Raw genomic sequence first — 9,079 nt, forward strand, 5'->3', positions numbered from 1 at the left:
TTTGTCTATTATTCTAGCTTAAGGTAGACTGAGAACACCCTTGCAGTACTAGAGGAAAGAAGACCCCCATCCCTTGGAAAACATCTTGCCACTTCACCAAACGTAACAACATCCCCAAGAACCCTCTTCAAATGACTGGGGGAATTTACGACCCTCTCCAAGCCAAACAGGCAAAGTCACCCTGCCAGCTTGATGATATATATGGACTTCGTCCCCGTCATTAATGAAGCCCCAAATTACAGGCCAGATTCCCTCTCACCATCGTATTTAATGAGCCGTTCATCCAGGCAAGTCTGCTTTGTCATCCAGGGACTTCAAAAGATGGGTCTAACATGACATTGACAGAGCAGTCAAAGTTAGTCGGTTCATTTTCAATTAAAAAACATGCCAGTTGATGTAATAATACCAATATTACCATCCATTTTGTGTACTTAATGTCTGTGGAGTGACAAAACACCATGTACATGCATAAAGTGTACACCTGGGAAACGAATGTCATCATGAATAAACTTATCCCTAACTTACAACAATGCACTTCAAGGGCAAAGCAAGGACCCGAGTTCCACAGCTAATTATCTAATTCACAGACCTGATGCAATTTTACAGTATCACCAACCCTGTGCCAATAGCTGGATTGGAAGAGTGACAATCACAATAAAGAGAAGCGTGACATCGTTTGTATAAAAGTCTATTAACGAGTATATACGTGACGCCATGGATGTATCAAGCATGCCGTTGTGTGGTAAGCAAACACGGCGTTCTACAGCATATGGTTCACACTGAGGTGACTTCTCCCTATATTTCTATTTTTCGAAAATCAATAATTCATGTAATTGACAATAAATATTTGATATTATCTCCAACAGAAGTCATCTCATTATACTTGTTTCTCCTCTGCAGTAAAGCCTAAAGCACATGTGCCATGTACATTGTTTATACTAGTGAAGAAAATTATTTACTCTATGTTGAAATGAAATCATAATCCTTTTGTCAAAGGTTACATTAACTGAAACAAGTTCATAAGAACTGGATATAGTTAATATAGAAATTCTTCAATATCTGTTTCACACAAATATTGAAGTTGTTTTTATTTCATCAAAAGAGACTACTATTTTGGGGCCTTTTCAATATTCTCTACAAAATATTGGTCCTTAATTGTCTACACAAGCACATAGAAGTATCCTTTTTCTTAAATTTTCCTGAATTTCCCCTTCTTTATTTTCATTTATTTATTTATTTATTTTTTTTTGGGGGGGAGAGGTGTCAGTTTAGTATTATAGGAGCTGAATTGATCAATATCAATGTTGTGATGATGTAAATTATGAAAAAACTCTTTCCAAAATAATGATTAAGAGGATTTTGTTCTTCTCAAAACAAGAAATCCTTCATGTAAATCATATCATCGTCAAGGTACCAATGTTAATGACCATCGATACTGTGACTGGCTAAGTTATGTCCTAAGGTGGCAGCATTTCTAACAGATTATGGCAGGCTCACAACATTAGTTTTACACAGTTGGTAAGTTTATTTGTTATAAAAGGGTTCTGCATTTGAATTTGAACAAAATTACTTTTTGTATTTGTAATGTGAGCGGGAATTGCCTTAGATTGCTTTAGATCTGAGCATTTACATATTTCGCACACCTACAAGTATATTTATGGCCCTGACTAAACTCGTTTAATAGCATGTTATATGGGGATTTTAAGAAAAATGGAGGGGGTGGGGGAGGGAGGGTTGAACACCTGTAATTTATTAAGATATTGACGAGTATTTTGGAGAAACACATAGACCCTGTTCTCATTACAGTCCTAAAACTAGTTTAGTAAAAACCAGTTTAATGTAAACTAGTTTTACGTGTGATGGGAATGCTCAAAGCGGACTCGGGAGTGTTCTTCCAAACCAGTTTGGAAAACTGCTTTGCCTCGTTAAACTAGTGTAAGCGTTGGTGAGGACACAACCGTTCTTCAGGAAGCAATCTTCGCAAATGTTTAGCACACTACTCCAAACACTGAGTAGAATGTCTTCGCTACAGTTTAAAAGTTTGCATGGAACATGTCACCCCTCTGAGAGCGTTCCCATAACAACAAGACCGCTTTACATGAAGTAGTGTTGAAAAACATTTCCGGGTGATCAGATGGGAACGCTAGCAAAGCGATCTTCCAAACAGATTTCCTAAATTGGTTTCCACTAACTAGTTTTTAGAAAGTATACTGATTTCTACTAACTAGTTTTAGAAAGTATACTGAGAATGGGTCACAATGTCACAAAGTGCCACATAGTCTGTTTTTTAAAAGGTCAAAAGTACAAAGAAGACAGATCAGTTATATGTTCAAATTAAATTCATATCACTTTTTACAAGAAAAAAAAGTACAATCAAATACTGTTTATTTTAATAGTTTGTATAAGGTGGCATATGATGCTCATAAATCATGAAATAGTATCACGGGAATCAAGTAAGATGCCCCCCAAAAAACAGGTCAAATTTAAACCAATACAAATGATTAAAATGGATGACGGACTAAATTAGAGAAAATGGAAAGGAGTATGGCAAACTGATATTTTATCTACAGAAGAGTGTCAGAAGCAAATGAAGGAAGCATTACAAAGAAAGACTAAATAATGAGACAGATGGCCATCCAATCTGGACCACTGCCTACTCATGCTTGTTTTCAAAACATCACACACACATAATTAGTCTCATTCATAACAATACATATCAAAGCTCATTCAGAAAAAAAGAAAGTAGGCCTATCACACAGAGATATGACATTTCTAGAGATCTCCATATACATGTTTTATTTTGTTATAATGATGTGTGTATGCTATTTTTCTTTTGTTATCAGGAGGAAGATATCAGATTTACGAGTTAACTGAAGGTGAGAACAGATATTTTTCTCAAAGGTCAAACGCTTCTTTACACTTGATGGCCCAAATTTACAAAGGTGATTTTGAAACTGAATTTAATGCAAGATTGCAAGGATATTAAGAAAGGTTAATGCTGGTTTCAGACAAAGGGCATAGAATTCATGCTTGTTGCAATGGTTTGATTTCATGGTAAATCTAGATAAGCTTAAAAAACACATTTACTACTAACTGATATAAAAGTAAAGAAATGAGCAAATTAATTCTTGAACATGGTATGAAAAGTGTGACCTGTGAAATATGAAAAGAGGGATTTTGACATTTAATACAGTTATATGCTCATTCATGCATGACTTGGCAGATCTATTTCATTTTTACTATAAAAAAAACAGTCAATAAGTAAAAAATTCTTTAAATGGTTCATCCCTTAGTAAAAGGGAAATTTACTTTTTGTGCTTTGTTTATTATCAAATTATCTAAAATTTCTGGAGCAGGCCAATGTATTTGCTCAACACATTCCCCCTTTACCCCCAAACAAATAGGTTCAACGTTCTCGCTACCACGCGTCACGGTTGGCGGGCGCCGACAACCCTGAAAATTTTCAGGGCAAATCCGCCAACCGTGAACTTCCCTGACAACCGTGGCCGACAACTGTAAAACAGGCCTAGATCCACACAAAAAACTGAATAATATATTTAAAATAAAAACAATCTGCTTTTCAGATCCTAAAATAAACTTACGATTTCTTCCCGGGATTTCTTTGCTTCGCTACTATGCTGTATACGATACGACCTCGACTCGAGGCCCAATTTAACTCTCTCTCTCTTATCTGGGAAGTGCGAAGATGTTTACCTCGCATTTGCGTATCGCATTGCTCTCATTATTTACGTCTTTAAAATGGTAGTAAAATACGCTCAAAAATAAAGTGAGAAGAGAGGGGTACCGTGGGTTACTGGGTTGGGCAATGTAATTTAGATGTTACGAATTTCAGTTGATATTGTCATTTATTTTGTCAAAAGTAAAGTGTGTCAAAAAATAATATAAAAATTCGATCGAAATTTAGTTTCATCTCGTCCCAGGCCCCAGCCTTATTATAGCTACATCTACATGAATTCATTGAATGCATTTCTGATGACACTGCCGTAGAACGAATTGAGAAAATTATTAAAAGATCACATTAATAATGACAAAGCCACAGCCACAGGAATGGATTGATATAATGTCCAACTCATTTACTTACAGCAAAATGATTATTCACATTTATATTCCAATTTTACTCCATAATTTCCAAAGTCTTGATCTCTACATCGATCTTTTGAAAGTGTTGATTAATTTCGCGACGGTGTGTCTACCAAGTTCTGTGTCACTGCACTAGCGCTCGCCATGGCCACATACATAATACAAATATCGCACATGGCATCAAAATCTATCCGAGTCTTCCAAAATCAGATGGGATCCAAAACCGATTTGAATGTTTTTTTTTTCTTCAGATATTCATTGAATCTGTTATAATATATATAAAGTAATAATCTTTATTAATTTTATTCATGCTTTTTATCATATTACGACTCATTTTTTAATGTGAGTTACACGTACAGTGTATTTTCATTTGTATTGTTCTTTATTACTCTTTGCCTGCCAATTAGTCATTACAGTGAATGCTTCATGAATTTGTTGTACAATTGCTTAACAACTCCCGGTAACAACTACGATTTAAAATAAAATATTATTTGAAATTAATTTGTGTAAAGGAGAAAGAGAATAATGGGAGGTGGTCGTGGGCAATGTAAATGAAAATGATGGGATGTTTGTGACTTTGTGGGGGAGGGGATTGGCGAAAAGAAGTCAATGTTCGGAGCGAATTAAATTAATATTGTTTTATGGATGTGTCTACTGTGATTGTGGCTGCATAATCTTTATGGCGAGTGGAAAATCAACCCTTGGACTTGGTCGGGAGGGGTACGTGATTCAATAGATTTCAATAAAAGTACACATTCAACAAAGTGGAATTGACAATTCATTAACAGATATTCATTTCAGGGCCGCGGAAACAGGGGGGGGGGGGGGGCTGGGTGGGCTTCAGCTCCCCCACTTTTTTTTCCAAAACCGTGTACAAAAACAGGACCACCTGATTGCGTTTTTTGCATGGTGGTCAGCCCCCCCCCCCACTTTCAAGACCTTTCCGCGGCCCCTGCATTTCAAGTACGAATTATTGAAGTTGATATGTGTGAACGTTTTAGAGCTAGATGTATTTCGTTTGCCCACGCCCACATGAGTCGCTAGTATAATTTGAATATCGCTGGATGAATTTTTCAATTTCACTTATGTCGTTATATATGTTTGTTTTATATCGGAATTGTGTTTTATATATAGAGTTATCTTTACAACGTCGTTAGCCTAATTACTGCGAGTGGATTATATTTATGAAATGAATTGGAATGTGAACGAGACGCCCCAAAGCCGATGGCACGTGATCTAATTAGTATTCACTTTCTGGGTTGAGCCAATCATTGTGCTTGAAAACGGGCTTCCCCGAATTCCCGCCCTTGGAATGACTGTGTACCATGTGCGTGACCTGTTAACCTGTTGTATGAATGCGAATCAGCTGGTTTCGTGACCTCAAATATTCTTCATGTTGTTTACGCTGGATGGGGGCTATAAAAAGATCTTTCTGACTCTTTTTTTTTTTTCAATTTTAATAATCTGTTCGTGAATTTCTGTAACTTGAAAACTGATGCAATTTATTGAATCACGTACCTCGGTCTTCCCACTCATGGTGCAAGAAAATATTTTAAAAATTTTAAATCGCCAAAATATACATGTAAAGAAAGATTATTCAGCCGTCATCATCAGTAGTAGTATAGACATGTCTATAAATATGCATTCGCTTCGAATATTGACTTCTTCACCAATCCCACACACACGTACGATCTCAACATCCCCTTGTCATTGTCCACGCCACGACCCCTCCCCTTTCGCGCTCCCCCTTCGACCATCCTAGCTACAACCCTCCCCCCCCTCTTCCTCTCTTTCACACACGCTGTATTTGTAGGCCTACATAGTGCATTATTTAAAAATACAAATCTGCTTTCCTGTCAATTAAGCTTTACTTTCTAAACATTTTAAATCGCAATTAATTATAATAAGAACAAAATCGTAATATTAAAGTATGATGAATGACTAAAAATATTTCTCCCGCTCGTGATGGACACATTCATTATTTTATAGGCGAGTATAGAACAATACAAATGAACATATAGCAATAATTGACAGTGAGTATAAATCTACTTTCCTGTCAATTAAGCTTTACTTTTAAAACATTTTAAATCGCAATTAATTATAATAAGAACAAAATCGTAATATTAAAGTATGATGAATGACTAAAAATATTTCTCCCGCTCGTGATGGACACATTCATTATTTTATAGGCGAGTATAGAACAATACAAATGAACATAGCAATAATTGACAGTGATAAACGAATCTTGATTGGATATTATTAGTATAAACATCATGAGCAGAAGTCTTAATTATGAGAGTCATAGTTTCAGTGAGTATCTGAAAACAAAACAAACATGCAAATTATATCGTCTCATGAATACCGATGCCCATTATTTCGAAGCCTCGGAAGTTTTCTTCCGAGGCTTCCAAACAAAGTCGGAACAATCTTTGGATTGAGTAAGGGCGTGGCGCGGCGCGCATGCGGTCCGTAGATGTAGTCGGTCATTGACACGCATTCTCAAAATGAATCGCACTTTCTAAGGACGTAGCGATCTAGACATTGGAAAGTATGGAGTACATTATCGATGTCATTGATGTGAATAAATCTATAAACTGTAAGTATAAAATGAGATTGAATTTAAATCTTTTCTTTTGACCTTTTTCATCAGTACTTGCCTTTCTGCTTCAATCGATCGCAATTCGCGCAACCGTTACGGCTGTGTGGCCGGAGAAGCATTAAATAGACATAAAATGTGGTGCATTTAGCAGCAATCTAAGCTCGTCGATATTGATATTTTCGATAGCTACCGCGCTCCGCAAGGGAGGGGGGACACCCCCCTCCCGCGACCCTCCCCCCGTGCGTGCTTCGCACGCACACCAAGGCCGCTGCGCGGCTTGCGTATCATCGCTTTGCGCCGCCAAGCGTCAGAATGAACCTGGCGAGAACGTTGGGTTCATTAATCATTGGTGATATTAACTCTTATTACCTAAACACTGTTAAAGCATCCTCATGTATTCTTCAAAAAGTTCTGTAATTAAGCTTGGAAAATTTGAAATGACAGCTCCCTTGTTACTCATCTATCCCTCGGATTCATAATCTTCACATAAAACAGATGAATATATTTTTCAGTCTCATCAATGAATTCAATTGAGCATCAACATCTTCATGCTCTACAAATTCCTTGCCAAATTGAATTTGTATTTCTCTCTGTCTTAATATGCTTCGACATGATATTGTCCTTCATCTTGTCCATCTCTTTGATTTCTGATACAATATGAAAATATCCTACAATGTAAATGTGATCTGGTTATGTATCATTGGCTTCCTCCAATATGGCCTTTCCCAACAGTTATGTGGTCATGGCCTAGCACTGTCCTCTCCGCAGTGACCTTGGTGGAGTATTAATCGGGCTTAATGATAGGCATAATACATGTACAGGGATGGTTGGATTAATTGATGACAGTCACCCGGGTCTTGGCTTACTCATCAAGTCGCTCCTAGACACAATGGCTCAGATTGCATCCAGTCTGACTGTTGATAACACACCAAGACAGGTAATGGATGGGGCAGTTGGCGTCACATACCTCCCCCAACAGGGACTCCTCATGCTTCAAGAACGTAACATATAACTAGAACTGCAATCGTATCAGAACAATGTGAATGCATTGACGGCCGTGATTAACGAAGGGAAAGTAATAAACGCACACACAGTCAGAGGATAGGGGTATAAATAACAATTTTCATGATGTAATAAGAACCATTTAAAAATAAGCAATTTCTAAATATAAGAGGGTGTAGCAGAGTAGCTAATATGAAAGGAGCCAGAGTTTAGTACCAAGAAAGCTATCTTATCAGTCCCAGCTCATTCAACTTCTGAAAATTAAGTCGGACTTTTAATTCATATGCACATATATAGTTGTGCTCAAAAGTTTGTGAAGCAGACCATAAAATGCAGTGCTTCATGCCGAGTGTTGAATATCATGTTCAGCGAACCCAGAGAAACAAACTTTTGTCAATGTAATATTTTTTCACCGGACGTCACAATCAAATATCTAAAACATGGCAGAACTTAAACACTTTAAATAAATATGTTCATTTTCTGGTGCGGTTCACTAAATTCTGAGCACCACTATTAATGCATTTAATGCACACATATTCATCATTATGTGACATAATCAAAAAATAAAATCTCAGTAAGCGAATATATAGTCATGAAGGTATAATTGTCTCCAAGGATAACTATCAAAACCAAAACTGTAATGAACACCTTCCTTATTGCAGACTCAGCGTACAATCACTGGCGTACTTCAGTCGACTAGCTTTAATATACAGGTGTCATCCATATGCGTATCGGAAATGAAGGCCACGCTAATTCTAAAATAGCCCGCTATCTTACTGCCAATAGTAAATTATCTTGGATGACAATGACCCCTAATTAACACCCTGGGCCATGTTCATCCCAGCCTTGAGATTTACTCTCTCTAATTAGCCAACAACAACTCTTTACCGACCCAGGCAATGAACCTAATTATAAGTTATGCATTCCTCTGTAGAGATACCTTTGACAACTAGCGATCAACGTACTATTGTGCACTTGAACGCCTATAATGAGGCTATCCTTGAAAGATATCAAACCGTAAGTGCTGTTGGATGTGCTAATATAAAATGCCTTGAAAATAGAGAGGTGCAGTAATTGCAGGAAAAATCATTAATACAGAAGCTACAATACAAATAAAATCATTCAATATCTAAAGGAAACTTGAGTCTTGGAAAAATAGTGCTTGTCTTTTACATATACCATATTTCTGAAAAAAAATCATGTAAATTATTTCTCTTATTGCAATTTGAAGAGGGTTCTTGGAATTTTTAGAACGTAATATTTTATCAAATTGTCCTCAAAATCTTATAAATTTTGCTTTCAAAATAATAAATAGAATATCATCAAATGAAAAAGTAAATCTTAACCTTGTTCTTAAGATACAAAACATAGAAAATT

This window comes from Lytechinus pictus, chromosome 7 (assembly GCF_037042905.1).
Source record: "Lytechinus pictus isolate F3 Inbred chromosome 7, Lp3.0, whole genome shotgun sequence".
In the NCBI taxonomy this organism is placed as follows: Eukaryota; Metazoa; Echinodermata; class Echinoidea; order Temnopleuroida; family Toxopneustidae; genus Lytechinus; species Lytechinus pictus.